Below are 25,256 nucleotides of genomic sequence, written 5' to 3'. Positions count from 1 at the left end.
ATGTTTTATTATCTGTGTTGGAAGCCGCCCACAGTGGCTGGGGCAACCCAGCCAGATGGGCAGGGTATGAGTAAAAAAATATCACCACCATCATCAACAAAATATATTCAGTACAAAATAAACTACAAATAACAATACTAGCTAAACACTGCACACCAGCTTCTGTAAAGACCCTCATAAAATTTTTGGGCACTACAGTTCTCCTTCTTCTTTCTCTTATCACATGAGCAGCTGTGGTCTAAAACAAGGCACTCAAATCCAGTAAATCCCAGTCTATACAATATAGAAATGGTAAACAGAAACTAAGTAAGAGAGGGCCAACACAAAGTCTAGTTCCCTTTGCAGAAAGAGCTAAACCAAAGGGTAAGCTATACACAAGGCACTTCCTCACGACATCTAGAGGGCCACAAGCTCTGCAGTAGAGAATCTGCTTTGCATGCAGAAAGTCCCAGGTTCAATCCCCAAAGGCATCTCCAGCTAAGACTGAGAAAGAATGCCGGAGTTTGTGAGCACCTACTGTCTGACGGAGGTCATGGAAATCAAGTCAGTAACCCTGTAGAGCCGTTGCCCTTCAGTGAAGGCAATACTGATCCAGATGGAGCAATGGCCCAACTCAATATAAGGCAGCTTCCCATACACTAAGTATGTAGTTTGCTACTGGTCAACAAGCCTTCCCCATCATGTATAAGTAAAGGTAAAGGGACCCCTGACCATTAGGTCCAGTTGTGACTGACTCTGGGGTTGTGGCGCTCATCTCGCTTTACTGGCCGAGATGGCCGAGGGAGCCAGTGTTTGTCCTCAGGCAGCTTTCGGTGAACCAGAGCAGAGCACAGAAACGCCGTTTACCTTCCCGCCGGAGCGGTACCTATTTATCTACTTGCACTTTGACGTGCTCTCGAACTGCTAGGTTGGCAGGAGCAGGGACCGAGCAACGGGAGCTCACCCCGTCGCGGGGATTCGAACCACGACCTTCTGATCGGCAAGGCCTAGGCTCTGTGGTTTAACCCACAGCGCCACCTGCGTCCCCATCATGTATAGGTCTGCATATATTTGGGTGGATGAACATACACATTTGAATGATAGCTTTTGCTTTAAAGAGGAGGAAGGTTTTATTTTTGAAGAGATGGGACTGCTAGTTTGGCAGTAAAACGTTCACTTTATTGAGAACCCAACCATGAGCTTAAACTTTAGCATGCGCCTGAACACTTTTGATGGTTGGAGTGCTTTTCCAAAACCCATTAGAGTCAGCGGAAGGATCCACTGTGGAACTATCACCTCAATTTAGGAGAGTTGGGTTTCATGGTTACTGATCAGCTTTGATGGGAAATCTCACTGGATTTCAACATCCGGAAATGTCCTACCCAAAATGTGACAGGCAGTTTGCATTTTCCAAAGGTCAGGTTGCTATAACTCAATTAGTGTAGTATTCTTTTTAAAAATACAAAGAAAAGAAAATCTGTCTGTTGAAAAATACATTGAGAGCCTCATTTTAGATGAAATCTAAGTGAGACATCTCAGTGTTAAGATAAGTAAGAAGGTAGAGCAGTGAGATGTTCATATCTGGTCCATGTGAACTTTTAGAGTGTTGAAAACTCTACAGATACTGGAAGATTTCGACATGGGAATCAGCATCAGCAAATTGCAAAGGACATACATGAGGTTTCCTTTGCACACACAGTATGTTTGTCTTATTATCTGTCTTGACATAATAATTTAAAGTATCTGTTATTTCCTGACCTCTTTTGCACAACCCCTTAAAATCATACTTAAGCTTAACTATGGTTAAAAGATGAATGTGCAATGCACTGATGTACCAGGAGAAAGTCACAACCAGTTCACCCCTCTCCCAAACAACGAGCCAAATTTCAGGGACTGTGACACCCTGCCACTTTCAAAGATGGATCAGCTGTTTTAATTCTTACCCACATTATAGAGTCAAGAAGCATCCTGTGGGATCATAGGCTCAATTATCCCCATCCCCTCGTCCTTGCACATGGGAATTCTCCCCTTTCATTTATGGTCCACTGAAAATTTGAGTAACCATGGATAGCTCCAAACTACAGTTTACAGCCATACTTTGTAATGGGTAGAGAAACTGTGGGTCGGTGCTAAAGATGGCTAACTACAGCACTGGTGCAAATGAAACAGTATAGAGTGGTTAATTCAGAAAACGAAAGAGATGGAAAATATGCAATAAAGTTGAGAAGAGGATTGAAGTGGGAGAAGCATTCAAGCCCATGGGGGAAGAGTTATATCTTCACTGGGCTATCAGATTTCTTTCCTCAAATGTCCACATAAATGTGATGCATACATCACACCTACCTCTCTTATTCCGGCACATACAAAAAACCTTTTGGATTCCAAATTTATCTGGGAGATATTACCATAGGCTTTGGGCTATTGACACATGGAATAAATAGAACGTTGACCATGTCAAATGAAACAGAAGCTACTAGACACCACATTGCATTGATTCACAATCCTGAGCCTCCCTGGCTTACATTGTATTTTTAGTGGGATAGGACTAAGGATTATTCTCCTAATATTCCTGAAGTGTGCCTTGTTGTTGTTTTTTTTTTGGGGGGGGGGCAGAATTCACTGGGAAAGTCTGCAATAATTTTTATATGTTGTCCATTAACTGGTACTAAATTAAATTGGAATTGAAAGAGCATTATAAGATGACATGTATTAAACAGGACCATGTGATAACCACATGGGTGTCACATTAATCCATTATGATAAGTACTTTTCCAGTAAAAGCAAATCAATTCATGGTGACCCCAACACTTAAAAGAAAGTGAAGCCCATGAATAGAAATGGCAGAACAGCTGAAGACTATTTTAGACTCCACCTTTTACTGGTTCAGAGAGAATCAGCCCTGTCGGTTCTAAAAGGGGGATTACCAGGAGATGCAATTATGAGCACTCTCATCCAGCAGCAGCCCTATGCAAAGTGAGAGGATCCAAATGTCAAATTTCATGGGTCAGTCATGGGGGATTTCACAGTGGAACACAGATTAAATAACAGGGGAACATACACAATTACAAACAAAGGCATATCAGCTGCGGAAGAAATCGACACCTCAATAGCCTCATATACAAGTCTACCCAGAAACAAGTCCCACTGAATTCAGTGGTGCTTACTCCCAGGTAGGGATGGGTGAGAATTTTGATTTGGCTTGCATTTTTATGTGAAACTTCCAAAGTATTATTTCCTGAAACAGAATGCGAACCGAAAGGCAGTTATCCTTCAAAATCTAGATGTCCCTGAATTCTGTTATGCCGTTTGCCAACCCAAAGAATGGTGCATTTTGCACAGAAATGTTTGTCTTCACATGCTTGTGAAAATAAGATACAAAAATGAATACAGTGGGTTGCTTGTAAAAATGTGCATGTCAAGCAAAATTCAATACAAAAACAGTGCAAACTGGCCTCAGTGAGCACTAAAATGCTGACTTTATTTAAAATACAGAAACAGAAACAAATTGCAGCCTAATGCAGAAATGTGACAAGAGATGTGAACTTAAGCCTGGAAAAATGATAAATTAAGAGAAACTGAAATTGAAAGATGCACTGGGCTCAGGACTGCAGACTGAATTCAGGTTCTAGGAGGGGATATCAATTTTTTTAGCCAGTCTTCCTGTTGAACCAACCTACATACAGATGCACCACTGGGTACATTCTGTCACCATCTCAGCATTACAGTGTTCATCTGTGCGTCAGGGCTGTGAAGCAGGCAGCTGCTGGTGTAAGCCCAAGAACTAGGAATTGTGGAAGGATGCCAGAACCAAGAGGAGCAAAGCCAGGAGTTTTGAGCCAGGGAGCAAGCTCAAATCACTCCAAAGCCAGGAAGACTGTTTGCCCAGGAAAAGTGAAAGCCCAAAATAGGAAGCTACTCAAAGCTGCTGGTGCCTGGGATGCCCAGTGCCACCTGCTGGACTGGATTTAAAGTAAAAAACAAAAAAAAGGCAGGTGGGGGCTTACTGGGGTTGACTGAACTAAGTGAAACAGTGTGTCTCAAGCACACCCTGCCCCATTAAAAGCAAGCAATTGCAAGTTTAGTTCCTTATTGGCAAAGCACCCGATTACGTCAGTTCCAAAGGTGCAAGGGATATATGCAACCACTCCTGCTTATTAGCTAACCAGGTATCTACTTTTTCAGATTTGTGCTCCAACCCATACAGTTTGGGCAACAGTGCAACTACTCCCCTTTCAGCTCACTTAAACACCCTCATCTGACATGGTGTGTGAAGCAACCAGTGACTTCTCTTGTGTGGCAGCTCCAGCTGCTCCTGTTGCTTTAAGCCCCTGCTTGTCCTCAGAGACAAGTTGGCGAGGGGATGGCGGATATCCTGACAGCCCTACTCTCTCTGGGACCATTTCTTCCACCTCTGTGCCTTCCTGAAACTCTTTCCACACCGCCTTTCCTCTCACCTCTGATCTCCCAGACACTTACTCTTCCTCCATCCCAAGGCTGCTGCCTTATGGGTGGCACAGTACACCACAAATCACTGGACCCTTCCCCTGGGCAGCACCTAGCACTGAGCTACATTCTCTGCAGCCAGCCCAGCTGCTAGGCACAGTATAGAAACAGATATTCATTTAGCAGATATATTCTTATCTTCAGTCAATCACTATATTATAGCATGGCTTTTTGTAATACTTTCAGTGTATTTTTCTTCCCTTTTCTTGTAAAATTGATTTCATTTTTACATTGTTTGTACTTTACTTGGCTTCTTCTATTCCCCAGGCTGACCAATACCAATCAATTAATCAAATGAATTGCTCAGTTCAAGGCAAAATGCTATTTTCGGGGAATGGCAAAGTTCTGCCTAAAGCAGGGATCATGAAATCTGTGGCCCATCAGTATGGTGGGACTCCTACTCCCATCAACCCAAAGCCAGCATGGACAATAACTGGGTATGATGGGATATGTAATCCAACATCATCTGGAGAAGCATACATTCTCCACCCATAGTCTGTAAGAAGCAAAACCCTGATCCTATCTTTACTGGCAGTAGGTTCAGAAACAGCAAGCAAGCAAGAAAGGCCCTTCTTCAAAGATTTGGTAGTTCATTTACAGAATTTGGATGGCTTTAGAAGACAGAATCATGGAGGTCTGGGAATATAACTGCTAGGCCGCTATAAATGCCTATTAGTTATGGCAGCCAAGGAGAACCCTCCATGTTCAGAGGAATTATGGTCAGACCCTACCTGGAGAACTGTGGCCAGTTCTGGGCACCACAGTTTAAGAAGGATATTGATAAGCTGGAACAGGTGCAGAGGAGGGTGACCAAGATCATCAAGGGTTTGGAAACTAAGCCTTATGTGGAATGGTTGAGGGAGTTGGGTATGTTAAGCATGGAAAAGAGGAGATGCAATAGCCATCTTCCAATATCCAAAGGGCTGTCACATGGAGGACAGAGCAAGCTTGTTTTCTCCCTGGTCTGGAGGGTAGTACTAGAAACAACAGATGCAAATTACAAGAAAGGAGATTCCAACTAAACATTAGGAAGAATGGAACAGTGAAACTGACTCCCATAAGAGGTGAGGTACTCTCCTTCCATGAAGGTTTTTAAGCAGACGTTGGATGGCCATCTGTCATGTATGATCTCGTTGAGATTCATGAATTGCAGGGGGTTGGACTAGATTACCCTTGGGATTCCTTCCAACTCTACAATTCTATGATTCTACTTCAGAATACCAAATTTTAGGGTCAAAATACAGTGGAGGATTGATGCCATTTTGTTCTGCCTGCAGATTTCCTGAAAGCATCAGCCTGGCTGTTGTTGGAAAGGCAGATTTGTTTTCATCCAACTGAACTAGGTAGACTGGCTTCTTATGGTGTTCTTGTGCTAGAGGGAGCCTGGTATGAGCAAGGTTGTCATGATGGCAGTGACAGTGGACAATCCCCCCCCAAAAAAATGGCCAGTCCCAAGAGTCGACATGGTTGGGTGTTTGCCACTAGCTCAATGCCCAGCAACGGGGAGGGGCACTGGACAGGAGCCCCTTTGGACCTGCCCTTGCTCTCCAGCATTGCAACCCACTTTTTCATCTGCCTCTCACGCTAGTCCAGAAAACAGAAGTGGTGAGGAGGAGGCCCATAAAGGAAGCTCACCAGAAGGCACTCCAAAACTTGGAGCTAGCACTGGTCCTACAACCTTTTTTTCACCTTAAATTGGGGGTTTCCCAAACTGTAGTCTGTGGGCCATCAGTGGCCCACAAGCTTTGTTCAGATGGGCCGCAGCATGTCCAAATTAAATATTCATATTGATTTTTAACTGCATCTTTATTGCTTTCTATTTCCGATATTGTATTTTATTGTATTACCATTTGAATTCTATGGGAAGCAAATTGTAATACAGTAAAATACCATATAAGAAATAAAAGAAGCCATAATAATACAATTTAAAATCACACAGCGTCTAGTACAGCTCATTACAATTGCTACATCAGGTGGAAAATCTGTTAAATAGTACCTGAAGACCACAAGCAATTTTCAAGTGGTCGATGGGGGGGGACAAAAAGTTTGGGAACTGCTGCTGTAGACCCCAACAATAGTTATACCTTCAATACACCAGTCAAACGCTCCTTTAAGTTGCTTTGGACAGACTTCAAAAGGAGGAATGAGAAAGAGAAATGAGAAAGAGAGCAGCTCCACTGAGAAGCTGCACCCCTTTCGCCGAGAATATTAAATGCTAATTTGCCAGCCTCAGGTCTGTTTACACAAGAATGGCAAAATATTCAAGTTATTCTATTGCAAAGATAGCTGCTATTTCCATCTAGCTTCTTCCAGTATAGTTGCCAGAAAGAATACCTGGTAGAATACATCCAGCAGATGTTGAAGTAACAGGGGCAGAAACACAATAGTAGTAGCTACTCACAATAAAGAATGCTGTTGGCGGTTATCAGCTTCCTAATAACCATTATCCCAAATCTCTGGGAAGGGAGGTTGCTGGGATGTCATTCCATCCAAGCTTTGAAACCTCAACAGGGTTCAAGATAGCAGGGTCAACAGCTCATTGCCCAACCCCATTGTTCACAATGTGCCAGAACTGACTCAATGCTGCCCTTTGGCTCAACTGGAATTTGTCTGCAAATGCCTGTGGTTCCCCCCTCCCTTTTAAGTGTTTCTTAACTTTCACAGCAAGTGCAAAGGTCAATCAGGATGTAATTATTTCTACTCTCAGGACAGAGATCCAGGCTTCTGTTGTGATGGATCTCAGTCTGCTGTATGCCAGGCATTGCTGATGCTTCCAAACAATTTCAGTCTGCTGGACGTTGTAACTGAGAATAGCTCCCTTGCTCTCTTGTATCATTATTAATTGCTGTTCAACTAATCAAGTAATTATTTTAAAAGGGACAGTTTTCAAATCAAGGATTTGTAATGACAATAATGATGTCTAGCAAGAGAGCAATGAGTATTTTTAAAACAGAAAAACAGTTCAGAAACAGCTTCATTCAATTGCTTAAAACTCCTCTTAAAAGGGAGTGAGACTTGGCATGAGAGGGGAGGGACTTGGGGCATAAAAGGGTGGGTGTTGGTCAGGTGTGAGGGACAGGCAAAGGGGTAGGCAGGGCTAGGGAATGGAGCAAGCAAAGGTGGCAGTCTTGTATATGTGTTTAATATACATAACCTACCTGACTGGGTTACCCCAACCACTCTGGGCAGCTTCCAACAAATTAAAACATAGTAAGTCATCAAACATTAAAAACTTCCCTATACAAGGCTGCCTCCAGATGCCTTCTGAAAGTCAGATAGTTGTTTATCTCCTTGACATCTGACACTACTGAGAAGGCTCTTTGCCTGGTTCCCTGTAAACTCACTTCTTCCAGTGAGGGGACCACCAGAAGGCCCTCAGAACTGGATCTCAGTGTCTGGGCTGAATGATGGGGGTGGAGACATACACATCACATACACTCAAGTCTCATATTTGCATTGGTTCAGTGTATGGAAGCAGGCACATTTATGACAATGAGCCTGGCATCCATCCTCTTTGAGTAGCACTGATCTGTTTGCAGGATTTTGCCACTATGGTTTGAGAGGTCTTTGGGAGGTTGCATGAAAAGTCACATTTAAAAGAAGACATCTGTAGAGTCAATTCAGTGAAATGACTATAAGCTGAATGGCCCACAGTATACCTCAGGAAAACTGTGGCACTCCAGATTTTGTTGGCCTCCAAATTTGTATGCCCAGCCAGCATAGCCAATAGCCAGGGTTGGTAGCCATCTGTAAGGTGCCAGGTGTCCCTATTCTTGTCCTACAGGCAACCAGGCAGGTGTACCAGCCTTCCCAAATTGGGACCCTCCAGATGTTGTTGAACTACAACTCTCATGGATCCCAGTCAGAACGGTCAATGTTTGTGGTTGCTGGGAGTTGTAGCCCAGCAACAGCTGGAAGCAGCTGGAAGGTCAAAGAATACCCACCATAGCTATACATAGATCCCGTTTCCTATCTGTCATAACAAACTCATTGTAGGAAATTAAGCAAGGCATTATGAACGGTTGGTGTTTGGTCAATATACTACAGAAAGAGATAGTCTGATAAGATGGCTAGTTGAAAGGATAAAGAAAACTTAAGGTTTCTTCCTAATGGGAAACAAAGCCATTGTAAGTAAAGTTTTCTCACGTGGTCGAGATGGAGGCCAGAAGTTAATCCTATCACATGCTAACGCATATTTGGACTAACTTGGAGAAGAAGCAGGAAGGACATAAAGCCTGAGAGGAAGAGACAGCAGTTTTGCTGCTGCTGCAGATGGACAGAACTTCCAGCTCCAGGAATATAAAGAGAGAAATAGCAGTATGAACACCACCAGAGATGTCCAATTAATTGAGTCAGTCTAAGATATCAGAAAACGAAGTACTCTTCTTGTTCATCTTAAAATAAAAAAAAAGTTTTCTTTTAAAAATGTTATGGTAAACAGATGCAATGCATCGGAACACTTGTTATTTATTTGTTGCTGTCAGTTGAATTTATGCCTCTCATTTTATCATGAACTGCAAGACTTCATAAAAGTGTGTCTTATTTCACTGATCTTTAATAACCTGGAAACCTGTAACACAAACCTGTAATGAAGCACCCCATATACTCCAAATTAAAAATAAATGAGTGACCTCAAAGAGCTTTTGCCTTCAAAGGCTCTTTCATTTGAGTGGTTTGGTTTATATACATATAAACAAGGCGATACACTGGTAAAAATTTCCAGCATCTGAATGTATATAATGCAAAGGAAGTCGCTGAGCAGCTATTTATTCCAAGCACATGATTTAGCATTTGTTTATGCAAACCGCATAATTGGAAACTCTGTCCATTTTTCTGCCTGTGCTAAACATTCTGTGTATAAATACTTTTTCATAGTAGATAAATAGGGTTTTTATTTAGGTCTTATCACCTTCATATTACATATTCATTGATTTCAAAACTGCTTTAAACAGCTCAGTAGATGTGAAACATTATGAATTCCGTTTTGGCACCTTGGTATTAAATTTGCATATCAGGTCACGCACTGCTTGACATACATGCAGAATTGCACCACGGCTATTTTATTACGACTCACAAAAGATAGTCAGGAACTGCACGCGTAGCATCAGAAATAAATTAAAAGGGATAAAAGGCCCAGCACTGGACCACTTTTCATTGTTTAGGGATGACTGAAATGCTTTATTTCTGCCACTCCATAAGTAAGACTCAAGGCTACAGTGCATTTTACTATTCCTCCCCCCTCTTTTACTGGATTTTAATTGTACAAGTTAAATAATAATAATAATAATAATAATAATAATAATAATAATAATAATAGTTTTCACCCAGTTTTGATTCCTGTTTCAGTTCTAATGTTTTTATTCTGTTGATTGGCCTGTAAAAGTGGATAAGTGGTCTGTGACAAATAGACATGGTATATTATGCACTGAGACTTTCAGATATGTAATTTCTGGGACAGTGTGGGGCAGGCGTTGTCAGTGTAATAATACTCTCCAGATGTCATTGGATTACAACTCCCATTATTCCTGCTTATTCATTGGATAACACTGGACCAATCACTATCTCCCAGGCTAGAATGTTGTTGTGCTGATAAAATATGGAGGGCTTCATGAATGTCATCAGAACTCTCAAGAAGAAGAGCAGGATATAAAGGTGATCATAGAATCACAGCATTTGTGGGGTTGGATGGAACTATGAGGGTCATCAAGTCCATGCTCTACCAGCTGAGGTAGGGCTGTTTTGCTTTTTCATTTTTCAGAGTGGAAGAGTATACTTCCAAAATTATACAATTATCAAAATGCCAACCAACTTCCAATTAATACATTTTAGTTAGTGGCTCCCTGCATGGTGGTTTGGATGCAATTCCAATTTTATACCACTGCATTCCATAATCTTAATTAATGTCAGCTACATTTCAGTTATAATAATCCCTTAGTCAACAGCTACATAATTAATGATTTCCATTCATAATGTTACAATATATAAATTTATAAAGCTTCAAGTGAGGAACTCAAACTATTATCTTTATTCTGTTCTGCATGTGATAACTGTTATATCCATGGAGATTCCTTCTGTCCATATATGATGTTGTCTCTTTCACTTCCAAGCTGTTGTTTTCTACCTTCGTGGCTTGGAGCGGAACTGAATCTCTAAGTTTCTCAGAGATCTTATCTTTCCATCCCTTGCTTTGATGTCTCAGAACAGGTAACAGTCTGCTAGAAACCATTCTGTCTCACTAGTAGAACATGTTACAGGTCTTAGCCATCTTTCCCTCAGCCTAGGAAAAGGTGGGCAGTTTTTGAACGCACGGAAGATTTAATACTGCTTTCTACTTCCTAGAATCTCTGCAGGTTCTTATCACAGCCCCAAAATTCTTTTCATTCCAGCAAGAGATTTATGGCCCAATTAAAGTTTATCTTAGATTATATTCCATCGGTAGCACACACAAATCTCAGTCTCTTTTTCCTTGTCTGTTGTTTTTAAATGGAGGTGAGGAGAATTACTCTGTCTTTCCAACATTGTCATACTTGAGCTTCCCCTCCCCCTCCTTTTTTCATTTCAGATCACATGAAGTTTCCATTTTTGCTTGTTAATATCAATATTACTCCAATGTCCCTTCCTCACTTGTAAATATATTTTTATCTTATATTCTGGAAGGGGTGGCCGAATCATAAATATATAAAAGAATCTTAGAACAAACAAACCCTGGGCTTCCCTCTCCCCAACCAACTCTCACACTGAAGACAATCTTATCTCAGGTCAAACTTTTGATCTATGTAGTTAGTATCTTCTGCAATATGTTGTTGCAACCCTTTCCCATCACACGCTGGTACTTTAAAGCCAATTAAAGATCCAATAAAATGGAAAACATTTGTTTCTTAATGGCAGAATAGGAGGGTTTTTGCCAGGCGAAGTGCTTTTGCACTCAGTGCCTCCCACATTCCATGCCGGAGTGGGAGCCAGGTACCGAGACGAACTGTGAGTGAAACCCATTCTCCCCATCCCCGGGGGGAATTTGAAAGGATGATTTACCTTCTGTCATCCTTGTTTTTTGTTTGCTGATGAACCCCTGCTGTTGTGGGGGCTGCCTCAATTAAGGAAGGCGGGACCAGAAGCCATGATTGTGCCATGTCTATTGATGCTACAACCATGTATTCATATTTCCCTTATTTCTCAATTATTTTAAAAGTTGTACCATGCCTGTTCTACAAAACACGCCCTCGTGTATTTCCTCTTACTATAATTGTATATGTATAACTGTTTTGATTTTTTTATTGTATAGAGATTATGTTATGTATCGACATTCAACTCCCATAATCCCTGATTACTGGCCATGCTGGCTGGGGCTGATGGGAATTGGAGTCTAACAAGGTCTGGAGTTCTGTGGTGTGGGGGGAAATATTAATATTAAAACCCTCAGTTCAGGTTGCAATCCTATATCTACTTTCCTGAGAGTAAGGTTCTTTAAAATCAAAGGAACTTTATTCTGGGAAAGACATGTATATGATTGGACAGCTGGCCTCCTGTTTGCACACATGAGTTTTATGTGTTTTGGAGTTCTGAACCAGAGAACTTAAGAAAAGCCCTGCTAGATCAGGTCCATGGCCCATCTAGTTCAGCATTCTCTTCTCACAGTGGCCAGCCAGATGCCCATGGAAAGAGTGCAAGTCAGACATGAGTGCAACAGCTCTCTGCCCACCTGCGACTCCCAACTCCTGGCACCCGGGACATAGCCATAGTCCTCCAAAAAAAATTGAAGTCCTTTTAATCCAAGTTGGTGATCATCACTGCTTCCCATGGGAGTGAGTTCCATAGTTTAACTATGCACTGGGTGAAGAAGTACTTCTTTTATCTGCCCTGGCTCTTCCAACATTCAGAGGACTGTGGGAAACGTGCCCAGTGTGGCACTGGGAGAGGACTGAGTGGGTTGCAGGGCCAATGAATCAAAGTCAATTTGCATAATACATTTTGATAGGCTTGACCTTATTTGCAGATGATCTGCACACACATGAAAGAACCAGAGTCACTCATCATGACAGACAAGTTCAAGCTCACCAGATGAGTAATTTAGCCTTCACACAGCCATCTTAAAATATAATGATAATCTCAAAGTGGGTTTAAATTATTTAGCATTATTTATTTGAAAACTTATAAGCTGCTTGATCAAAAAGTCACTGGTGTATGAAGAAAATGATAGCTAAAGCATAGGTGAAATCCACAAACCAACTGAGCAAATATACATAATTAATAACAAAGAAAAAATCACTAAAACAAACATAAATAATTAAATCATGTGTCAAGGACAGACTTCCTGAAATAAAAATGTTTTCAACAGGTATCTAAAATAATATAGTGAGGGTGCCTGGCTAATGTCAATGTCAATGCCTAATGTCAATAGGCAGAGAGTTCCAAAGCCCATGTGCTATAGCACTACTGGAACAATTCCTTGTATGTGGCAGGTGCCACAGACTGAAGAAATCAAATAGGCATATATAAGAGGCAGGGTGATCCCTTAATTCTGTTGTTTTAAACTTCACTTTAGCTCCATCTTCTCCAACCAGTAACTTTCCAGAGTTTACTAGACTACAAGTTCCATTATCCCTGACCATTTGCTACACACCTAAGGAGAGCCCTGCTGGATCAGGCCAAAAGACCACCTAGTCATTGAATCATAGAGCCAGAAAGGACTGTAAGGGTCATCTAGTCCAACCCCCTTTAAGGCAGGCATCATTTGCCCAAGGCTCAAACCCATGACCTTGAGACTGAGTCTCATGCTCTACCAACTGAGCCACTAGGTGAACAGTGGCCAAATGGATGCCCCAGGAAGCTTGCAAACTGGCTGGGGCTGATAATACTTGGACTCCATCACATCCAGGGAGCTAGGGGCACCTGCTTTAGATTTTTTTTAATATTGATTTTTAATTGTGTGGTTTGCACTGATTAAAAAGTAATGGTTTAATACAACATTCTTTTCTGCAACTCATTCAGAGACATTTTTAGTCGAAAATTCAATAAAAGTCTAAAGTTCAATAATAAATAAGCAATTGGGGTTGTTTTGCAAGCATACTAAGTTGCTGCTACACTGAGTCTATCATTGTCATCAACTCGTTGCTGGCAGTGATTAGAACCCACTCCTTACACTTTCTCATCTCCCTTGTTTGGGATGATGGACCACACTGGTGTTCCAAAATTTCCGAAGAAACCCATGTATCTTATCTGAAGTATCATATTAATGGGCATTGCCTAGTAGCCCTTGTTGCAGGGTGTGTGTATCTGTGTAGATATTATATCAAGCATTTCAAGGTATTACTTTACCGCAGGATGTTTTGCTAAATCCTCACACTCTTAGCACTTCATAAAAATGTTTAATTTATGTTTATATATTCGTATTCAAAATGTTAGTTAACAGCCTGTAGGGACCTGGTAATAGGATATTTTCCCCATTCTTTTTTATGTTTATTAGCTACATTAATGACTGTTTCTGCAACTCTGCTACAAAGGCTCATGCTAATGAACGCCAATTAATTCCAAAATGATTTTAAACAAAGGGTGATGAGAATAACCAATCAACCATGGCAGTGTAAAGAGCAGGCAAGTCGCTCTGACCTATTCCCCCCCCCCTCCATGTTGTTTCTCTGTTGACAGCTAGCACTGATAGTCCTCTAGCCCACCGTTTCCTGTGTGTACACACACAAGTGTGACATTCCTCATCATCTCTCCCTCTCACACACGCATGTACGCTTGGAGCAGACCAGAGAAACCAGAACTGATTTGAAATTTCTCAGGGAAAAAAGTATTCTGAGAAATTATATGAGAATTTACTCTTTTTTGAGAGGAAGGGTCTGCTTCCAAACTATTGCTTAATTGGGGGTGGGGTACATCTATAGACTGGAAAAGAATAAGTGAGATCAATACCTCCACAATCATTTTGCCACCAGCAAATCAGAAGGAGAATTTGTATTCAACTATAAATCCCACCCAATATTGTATGTTGTTTAGGGAAGCAATGAGTTTGGATCCACGCTCTCAAAATGTGAACTGTAGCGTCCTCTCCCATAAGGTTTTTGAGAAATCGAAAAGATCCATGATAGAGAAACACTTTGTGCAAGAAATATTTTGCATACATGCCCAACTGCAATGGCATACCAGCTTGGCTTTGGGTCCTGTTGTCTGTCTCGAAGAGCTAACAGTGGAAGAACAAAATGTCAACATCATCCATTTGGGTGGAAACAGAATCACCATCCTTGGGCCACCTTCAGTGTTCAACTATTAGCCCACATCTCATTTAAGTGCTACAATTAGATCTGCCACTTATTATTCCTCCTGCCACAGTTTCTCAAAGATTTCTAACAGTGGCCATGCATTGCACACCTGGTAGAAGATGGGGTGGGGGGAGTTTCCTTTTAAACAATGCAAGAGCTAACCAATGCAAAAACCTAATAATTAAATTACATTTAGCCGGCAGCGATTATTATTCTGTACTGCTCTCCCACCGAGGCAGCCACGGTGATACGATTTAAGCAGCAATCTAGCAGAACACTTTTCATTGCCCATGATTGTTGTGCTGAGTAAATTGGCTCGCATCATCTTTGACTCTAATTTGGGTTTTTAGAACAGTTAATTTGAACTTAAGCACCTATGGAAATGTCATTATCAGGAGGTGTCTGCATTGGAATCCTCTTTCTAGTGGGGCTGTTTCGAACTGGCTGGGCAATTCTGTAGATGTTTCTTATGCTCTCTAATGTGCCATTTATCAGTGATTTATCAGACAATGTCAAAGAGAAAGGGGGCTATGTTACACACAACAGCTTTTGGCAACATAAACACCACGGAAAAAACTGAGATGCTGTTTCTTTTTGAACAGGTAGTTGGTCCTTTTACAGTGCGGATCTATGCTAAATAAGGACTCACTAAACAATTATTTGCTTCAGTTAATCAACTTGTTAACTGCAGATGAGGAACATGGACCATGACTGCAGCTTCCCCTTAGAAAAGGTTATTCACTGCTGATGGCATTGTTGAGAAAGTCCCAGAATCCCACATAATGTCTTCAGGGTCTGATGATTAGGAGGATATAACAGTGCATAGGATGGTTGCCTGACAGGGCAGCTCCGGGTCTCCAGGTCAAAGAGCTGTACCCAACTAACTTTTATTCAGGGTAGAAGTAAAGGTAAAGGGACCCCTGACCGTTAGGTCCAAGGTAGACCCATTTAAATTAATGGTCCTTAGCTTGTTGTGGCCATTAACTTCAATAGATATACTTTGAGTATTACTAATTTTGGAGGAAACCCAAACATATTCATTAAAAGTAAAGAATGGCAGCCTGGAGCCTCCAGCCTCCCACAACCCCATCACAAATTCATGTAAAGCATGTCTAAGGATGGAGTCCCAGGTATGGCATTAGAACTTGTTGATGGGTGACCTGGGGATTGAAGTTGGCTGGTGGCAAATTCCCCCCCCCCATGTGCTCTAAACAGCAGTTGTCATATGTCAGCAAACAGTATAAAGCCAAACTAATAAAATGCTCGCATTCGTGTTTTAACTTGCTGCCTCTTAGGGAGAAAGTCAACTGGGCCTCCCAGCGTAAAAAGTTCTACAGCTTGGGTACAATCCCCGAGAAGACCCTAACTGCATCTCTACATGTTGCACATCAGATCAGGTTCATAAGCAGATCAGCTCCTGGTGCACTGGTGCTTCTGAGATGCATGGGTAGGTTCATTTAGGCCAGGTGTCAGGAACCTTTGGTCCTCTAGATGTTGCTGAACTACAACTCCCATCTTCCTTGGCCACTGGCTATGCTTGTGAGGATTCAGAGAATTCAGAACTTTTCACCTTTTGGTGAAAAATTATTTAAATATGGAAATTTTCTCAACAATGGGGGATACGTCTTGCTGAATTGGACTCTGATAGTAAGAAGGGAGGCTCTGAATTTGTTTCTGAAGTCTCACCCAGTTGATAGAGGCAGCCAATTGGTAAGCATGTGCTGAATTAAAAATGTACATCTCCCTTAACAGGCACAGAAGGCTGAGTGCCACTTTTCCTCACCGAGAGAGGAAAATCGTGGATTATATATATGGAACGCTAACTGTATCAGGATGAAATACAAAGGAGCCACATCAAAGAAGCCATGTTGAAATCAGTGAATAGTTTAGCAGAAAGGATTGGGAAGGCAGGATACTTGTGGGTTTTGTTAAGAGCAAGAGTGCTGACAGAAGTTGAAAGCGATTACCTAGTTGAAAGCAATTACCTAGCCTGATGAGACAAATTATAATGAACATTGCTTCTCAAGAGCCAATGGATGTCCAGTTTAGATACTTTAAAATAGAAGAAAAAGTATGGGACACCCAGCAACTCAAAACCTCAGGTGCAAATATTTAGCTTTCCAAGTAACTTGTAGTTTACTTGTTTACAGAACTATCTGGAATTTACGCAATCAAAGCTTGCATTCCTAGATGCCACAATGGGCTTTGCCTGTAATGATATAAGGTGTACACATGTTGGGGAATGGCATGGGGTATATTCAAACATGGGAAATACTGCATTTGTTTTCCTGATTATAATGCTAGCAGTTCTGTCCCATGTCCTAATGTTCTTTTCACACTGTAGTACCTGTTGTGTTAGTTAACTGTTGCTTTCTGACCAATGTACTACCATGTCATGCTAAATTACATTCACACCAGTGGGCCTGGTGTGCCACAGCAATGACAGTCATTGGACAATGGGGATTCTCCCCAATCCTTTCCGCACATGCATATTTCTGTTCCCCCATGATTTCCCCACAAAACTGGCATGAAAGAACTGGATGTATGCTGGCATACTGCCCCAGCCATGGTTGATAGACCCAGATCAGGCTCATTATGCAGGGTGAATAGATTCAGCCCTTTTCTCTGGCACTAATTTTCCAAGTGCAACTCTTACTCTGTACTGATATTTCAACCCAGGATGCTAACAGGAATGCTTTTTTTTCTCCTGCCCAGGGGGCGGGGGTTAAGTAGGGAGGGATTGCCGGCAGAATTAAATGGCTAACCCCTGTGTCACAATCCCAATCTGGATCTCTCACACCACTACTTTCAGTTAAAGAGAGAGAGAGAGAAGGAGAATCCCAGTCATGGAATTCAAAGGTCACTTCCAGATGACCTGCTAAATGAGCTTTCATCCTGATTTGTTTGAGGGGAGAATAGACAATGTCAGCTATTTAATGAGCGTTCATCCTGATTCATTTGATGCCATTGCATCAAAGCAAGTTTTATCCTACACTTCCCACCTGAAAATAGCTACAGTCCCCCGAAATGAATTTCATCAACCCACTCTAACACACTTGTAGACTATCTTTCCTCCAACAAAATTCATGGGGGGTTGCCCCGCCCCCTGCCTGCATTTCATCCCTACAACAATATGTGAGGTACATTAGGGACCCAAGGGCTGGATGGAAAGCCCTAATATGGGTCTCATTGATCCAAGTGTATCCACTACACTAACTGACTCTATGAAGCTGTTACACCTGAGCATTTGGAAATGGAAAATGGAACAAATCATAAAAGAGTGCATCATCATCTAGGTACAAAGCATTTCTTTTTTAATGCATGGCATGATATGTAGCAGTTTCATCTCTGGCCCAGGGGTTGGGGAGGCCAAATATTGCCAGGATCACAGAACACAGAAAGTCTACTCTGGTAGAAATGTAAGAAGGCATCATTATTCATTCTGGCCCATATTCAATATAGGCAGCATTGCTTCTGCTCCACTGCGGTTTGACTTCTGCTATTAAAAAAAAATTATGTTATGTCTTATTGTCTGGCATAATGGAAAACTGAAATAACTCATGTAATTAATTATGTAAATTATGTAAGTTGCATCATCATTATGTTATTCCATCCTATTCATTTCAATGTAAAGGAAACACACTGCAAGGGGGGGGATATAATCAATTATGTATCATTTGCAGACTGAAAGCAACAACAGCAAATGCCAATCGTATTTACTGGATTGATTTCTGTTCTGGACATGGGAGGTGTAGCATAGCTCAGTCGGTAGAGCACAAGAATCTTAATCTCAGGGTCATAGGTTTGAGCCCCGCATTGGGCAAAAGATTCCTGCATTGCAGGGGGTGGACTCTCAATTCCATGTATAAGCCAACATTGGCAATTTTTGCTTCTGCTTCTGTTTTTCATCAAAATTCTCTTACATTCCTCTTGCCATTCATGACCTCCCAACGGCCCCTCGAAATTGTCACCCTGTGCACCTACAATGTTTAGAAACAAAAATCCTATTAGCACCATTTTTATTTTTTACTATGCCTAGTAGTTGGGCAGGGGTGATTCCTGAGTGGGGGGGGGGGTTAATGGCTGGAGGGGAAAGGGATAAACCTCTTGCCCCTGTGTGCTCATGTTGCTGATAACCATCACACTTCCTGCAGTTGTAATTTATTTGAGAAAAACAAGAGGCGTAGCTACCTGCTACGCATGAATCCTAATGTGTAGCTTGATCCTTAGAATAATAAGATTCAAACAGCTGGAAGAAACTTGGAGGTCACATAGTTTGACCCCTGCTCAATGCAGGATCTGCAATGCAGAATGCAACAGCAGCATCCCTGACAGACATCTGTCCAAAATCTTCTTTCTTTCTTTCTTTCTTTCTTTCTTTCTTTCTTTCTTTCTTTCTTAAATCTGCATACTGCCCTTCATCCAAAGATCAAAGGACAGCTCACAATATAAAAATACAAAATGAGAACACAAAATACATAACGAAACAACAAATGCAAACTAAAAATCCCCCTCCCAGAAACACATTGATTGTTTTATCAGCCAAAGGCATGATCGTAGAAGGACATTTTCGCCTGGCACCTAAAGATATGTCGGCAAGCCTCCATTGGGACAGGATCTGACCAACGAGGAGCCTGCTTTCATGTTGCCACCCTCCTGACCTTTCTTGGAGGGGACACACAAAGCAGGGCCTCAGATGATGATCACAGGGTGTGGGTTGGTTCATATGGGGAAAAGCAGTCAGTTCTGACACCTCCTTTGGGCCGGACTGTAAAATGGTCTGCACTACTCAGAAAAGCTCTGCTGGAGGGACCAATGGTGATGGAATGGAGGCAGCAAGGTATGCCTTCTTTGTTGTCTTCACTGCAAGTAGGTAGGCTCGATTATGAGCCCTCCCAAGTGTTTGATTGCATTCAACCACAGTTTTGCTCCATTCATGTTTGAGGCATGTTTGTTTCCTTGCCATAAGTTCTGGAATATACCAGAGAGCCAAGCAGGCTTCATGAAATGAGGGAGCTCAGGGGCCATTAGGTCAACAGTCCAAGCCATTCAGATGTTCCAGAGGTCATCCAGAGTTTCAACTGGAACGCCAGTCGTATGAACGGGAAAATCCCCCAGGGTCATCTGGAAAAGCATTGGATCTATCAGCCTTGGGGGGTGGACCATCCTAAGGTGTCCCCCACTTCCACATTGGGGTAAAAGGTGCTGAGAGCCTAAATCTCAACAGGAAATTATCTGTGCAACAGGCCTTCAAATATTTGAAAACTGCTATCATATCTTGTAATCTTTTTTTCCAGACTAAATATATCCAGCTCTTGCAACTAAGGATGCCAGTTAATTCCAACAAAGACAGAAATAGGAACAGAAATGTCCCATATCTGGAATGGAATCCAATCCAGCAAACATAATTGGCAATCAATGCTGTTGTTTCAGTTCACAAATAACACATAACTGATTACTCTCCCACTATTTGCATTGTGTTTCCTTTGCATGAAACAAACAGGGTGGAATAATGCAATGATAACCATATTTCACCACAAAAGACAGCAAGACATTCAATGTTATTTTGGGTGGAAGACAAACTGCAGTGGAAGAGAAACAGTGCTGCATGCAGCAAATACAGGGCATAATGGAAAACAACATCCTCTTACATCCATACTAGTATCTACTCCTTATAAGACTTTTCCAAGATCCTTCATCATCCTACTTAGTTTGTTTTCCACTGGAAAGGAGTTGGGGAAGGGCAAAACCACATTGACCCATTCCTAGAAGGTATAGGTCAAGTGGCAAACCACTTTAACCCATGCTTTCTAGGCACATGTGGAAGTGTAGACAAGCCCTAGGTTATACTCAGAGCAGACCCGTTGAAATTAATGGAGATGGCTATCTTAGGTTCATTAATTTCAATGAGATTACTGTCAGTACAAGTTCAATACACCCAATAGTTAGTAGCTAAGTCATACTCACACTAGACCCCGTGAAATCAATGAACACGAATAACTTACGTCTGCTTATTTTGATGGGTCTATTCCAAATATGACTTAGTTACAACCTTGGTATACAACCTCCTAGGAGTGCATTGGCTTTTTTAAATATATAGCAACGTAACATTGTTGGCTCATATTCACCTTGTGATCAGCTAATGGAACAGATCAAACCCTAGATCTGTGAGGATGAGGTGGGCTATTTAGGTGGATCTCTGGCTATGCTGGCTAAAGCTCTTCATCCTGATTCAGCCAAGGCTCAGCCAAAGCCAGATCAGCCAAGGCTGGGGTAAGTTCCCCAAAAGGTGAGTGCTGGGGGTGTAGTACAGGAGGGCAGGGCACGGCAGGGCACAGCAATACTTACTCCCATGAACTAGCAACCCAGTGGGAGATATAATGGCAAAAAGGCTTATGTATATCAAACTCTCCCTTAATGACTTATTTCCCTTCTGCCATGCTCATGTCAGCTCAGTCTGCAGCAGCACCCAGTGTAATGTGTGCTGGATTCTTATAGTTTGGATTGCACTGTTAGACACTGAGATTCTTTGCACAGGTACTCCTGCCAAGCCAGATCTCCACCATCCTATTCTTCCACCTTTGGCTTTCTTCTGGTACCTAATGCAAGACATTACATTCATTTCTCTTGAATTTCAACTTGTTGGTTTCTAACCAATGTCAACTGCCAAGATCTTCTCCACATACACACCCCTGGAAAATAGCTCGATCTATGCAATCATCAAACACAAATACCCAGCACTGTAAATCTGATAAAGAGATGCAAAGTTCCATACAACCCAGAATCTTCCAAACAGTCCATATATGTAAACAAAAGAACACAGAAACATTTTTAAACAACCAACTTTGAGCTTTAAGCAGAATCCCATTAACAGCATGGAATCCTATAACATGTCCACCAGGGCATGCTGTCTTATGTAAGCAAGTTACCAATAGGGAAGGGAAAAGAAGCCAAAGATATAACAAGAGGGGTCTGCTTGTCGCCCTTCCTATGCCTAAGACTGAATGGGCCTTCTAACTGAGAAAATCAGATTATAAAAAGATCCCTTTGTCTTTTATGGTGCTCCTGAGACCTCACACCCAGATGATACTCCCTGGGTATGCTTGTTCAAGCAGCCTGGGGTCTACCTAGCAGGAGTATCGTTCAGCCCACCTTTCCCATCCTGTGTCATTTCATGATCAAAATGAGCTTGCTACCATTTTTATCCCTGCGCAGATGTTTTAAAACAAAAAACAAGCAACGTGCACAGACAGATCCATTGTTTATTTACGACCCCCATGACAATCAGCATGACATATGCGCCTACAATGTTTGACAGATAAAAAGAGTTATTTACAGAAGCCGTGTTTATTATGTATGAAGATGCAAGCGGCTCTAATATTTGTTAAGCCCTCCATTCATTCTCCCCAGAGCTGGCATCCAGGACAGTTGTAGAGCGGCACAGGGGTAACATCGCAAATGCATGTCATTTTCATCTTGTGACTATTAATTTTGGAAGACAGTTTAGCTTTGCCATTTTCACATGGCTTCAGTTATTGGGTGGGGCAGGGAATGGATTCACAGCACAGGTATTTCTCTTAAACACATTGGGCTTTTAACTAAATTCTTTGTGGAACTCCTGATAACTCTATTCTCTGGGCTTTGGCTGCAGTCCAACCAACAACATCTCCCAAGTGCCATGTTGGCTACCACTGGGCATTATTGTAGTGGCAAATTCAGAAGTTCAGGGCCCCTTCATGGTAGTCACAACTATGTCCCCTCACAGCCACTCAGCCTTCTAACACTATACTATAATTATGCAATAATAATAAAATTTTGTAGTAATAATAATTAGAGATGTATTACCATGATCAGTGCTGATCTCTATGTGTTACCTTTCAGCTCTATCTATTTTCTGTGCACATACATGGGCAAATGCTTTGGAGTGTTTTCCATGAAGTTCCATTGTATGTAAAAAAACAAACAAACTTGCACACCACTCTCTTCAAAGCACCTTGTGTTTTCAGTCTTCTTAAATGCCTAGCTTATAGAAAAAGTTTTTCCTTGGTGTCCTTTCCATGTACCTTCTCCAAAGTGACCCTAGGAACTAGTCCTCAGTGGCAGGCTCCCTTCCTTTTACTCTGGCTGATGAGACTAATAGTGGGGCCAATGGTCAAGAAGGCAGTTTCTGCAGGTGCTGTAGAGGGAAGTCAGGGGCAGATGGGCTCATCAACCTGGGAAAATAGCCCAACTAAGAAAAGGAAAGCTTTGATCCTAAACATCTGCTTCCTTGCAGGATATCTTTGGGAGAAGATAAAGCTAAGGAGTAAACCCTACGCAAATCCGGAGTAGAGTTCCTAAGATGGTTGAACAGCACCTTGTACACTTCCTTCCAGCAACTCCTACAGCCAAGCTGGTGCCAAATGGATTGCACTGCTTTCCTTTGGACCACAACAGTGAGGCAGAGAAGGGGGTCTTGGTCATCTGGGCAGCCCAGGATCTTTATATGCACTAAATAGGCTTGCACCCCAGAGAGGCCACTTCAGTGCTGCTAACGCAGCGGTTTGACTTCAACTCTGATGGCACACTCCATTGTGTCTCAAAAGAGATATGAATGCCAGCAACAATTCTAATCAGCACAAAGGGTTAGAAGGCTTCTTCTCCTGGCTTCTTCTCCCCTTTCATACTGATTGGGCAGCTCTAGGATGCTGGAGAGAGGCACCCTGCTGCAGAAATATTAACAAGTCTTTGACCCGGGACTATTCCATCTCTAATTATGGGCTATAGCTGCAGGAGGGAGCAGGAAGCAGGAAAGCATATAGAACATGAGATTTAATTTAGAAGGAAACCCTTCTGAGAAAACTGATGTAAGAAAGGTATATCTCAACAGCAACTTCAGCTTCCAAAAATTATTGTGTATAGTCTTCCTATTTCCTTCCTCTTCTCTCCAAGGAAACCCAGCTGGAACGATACTTGTGGACCAAAGGCTTATGGCTACACATCTACCATCTCGATTTGGATTCAAAAGACCTCAATCAAGAAGCGCTATGCAGCCACTGCTTCAAATGAAAAGGAACAAATGGTTGCAGAAATTTGCCAATATCATTAAGAGCGTGTCAAGCTGATTTTAATTAGGAAAGCACTGATTTGCATATTAAAGAAAATACCTATTTCAATGTTCACCTGCTAAAACACAGGCAATTGTAGATGTAAGTGTAAAAAGTCACTAACAACACATATGACTGCTGATTTTTCTACTAATTGTCACCACTGGTGATATCCCTGTTTGAAATTCCAAGCATACTGCCTCCAGCAATGGGAGGAGGGCAATCAATATGGCTAGTACACACTAACAACCTAATATTCCATCTTACCGTCTTCTTAATAGTTATGGAGATAAGTGGCTGGCTAATACAAGGTCTGGCTATTTTGCCCCCTCAACTAGTACTCTAAACTCTGACTAGCAGTGAGTCTCAGGGTTCTCACTCAGGCTGTGAACCTTCCTGTCACTCTCTGAATGGGAGATGGTGACTCTCTGGTTTGAACCAAGGACCTTCTGCATGCTAAGCACATGTTCTACTGCTGAGCTATGCTCTCCTCCCACTTTACTAGGAGTCAGCACAGCTTCTCTACTAGGTGGAGTGGAAAAGCAAAGTGTTTCCCCACTCAGTGCATTGCCTCCCCACCTCAAACCACCCCCTGAAAAACTCCTATCAATCTCCTAAAGGGATCCACCAAAACAAGCTAGGAATCTTTCCCTTAAGCAATCTCCCCACAAATTCTATTAAATGTTAGCAATTGACTCTAAAGGCTGCTTTCCCCCTCTTATAATGTTATGGGATAAGTTGTTTAAAGATTGTTCTTTATCCAAACAGCAGTGTTTCCTTTTTAGTAATGGAAAGTTAGATCGGGATCCAAAGTGCCTTGCAGCCAGTTTTGATTGCCCAGACGGGTGTATGTGTGTGTGTGTGATTAAGCCTTGTGTTACTTGGACAGCATTACTGTACAACAAACTTATTTTGAAACTGAGCAGTGTGTGTGTTTAAAGATCTCGAAAGAAAACTCACAGGGTGCTGCCAAAGTCTGTGGGTGGAAGTACAGTAGCTGCTGGGATCCCAGTTTTAGACTGAACAGGAACATGATAGCAGCCATTCCATTTGGACAGTGGTACCATCAAGACAGGACTTCTGGGGATGGATTCAAGGACCACTTTAAGAAGAATATGCAGTAGGGGCTCCCAATGTAACTGGGCTCTCTTACCACAATTTGAAACAAGTGAAGTAATACATATTACTATGCAAAGAGCCCCTGCCCTGGCCAGCCATTAAATCTAAATTCTTCTAACTGCACCATTGATTGTAACAGAGATGAGAATCTGAGCCACTCCATGGGTTCTACTGAGATACCAACTGCCGTTTTTCTTCTCCCCTCCATGAGCCATCTCTGCTATAAGTTGTTTATTGTAAGAGCAATTTAACCTTAAGAACTGGTGCCTGTCTATTTGACTGCAATCGCCAGGCAGGGAATGCCTTC

General features: G+C 41.9%; 1 protein-coding gene and 1 long non-coding RNA gene across 13 annotated transcripts in view; one reads left to right on the top strand and one right to left on the bottom strand.

Annotated features, from left to right (window-relative positions):
- The window catches only part of AFF2 (ALF transcription elongation factor 2), a 386,246-nt gene that overhangs the window by 234,539 nt on the left and 126,451 nt on the right, over positions 1-25,256 (bottom strand). The gene's annotated exons all lie outside the window — the stretch shown is intronic.
- LOC310754139 lies at positions 10,072-23,903 on the top strand. The gene is made up of 2 exons (XR_014543650.1): positions 10,072-10,134; positions 23,676-23,903. It is a non-coding gene; the product is annotated as an uncharacterized lncRNA (long non-coding RNA).

This window comes from Podarcis filfolensis (genome assembly GCF_964270895.1).
Source record: "Podarcis filfolensis genome assembly, chromosome: Z".
Taxonomy (NCBI): Eukaryota; Metazoa; Chordata; class Lepidosauria; order Squamata; family Lacertidae; genus Podarcis; species Podarcis filfolensis.
Note: the sequence above shows the minus strand (reverse complement) of the source record. Positions and strands in the feature narration are given on the sequence as shown.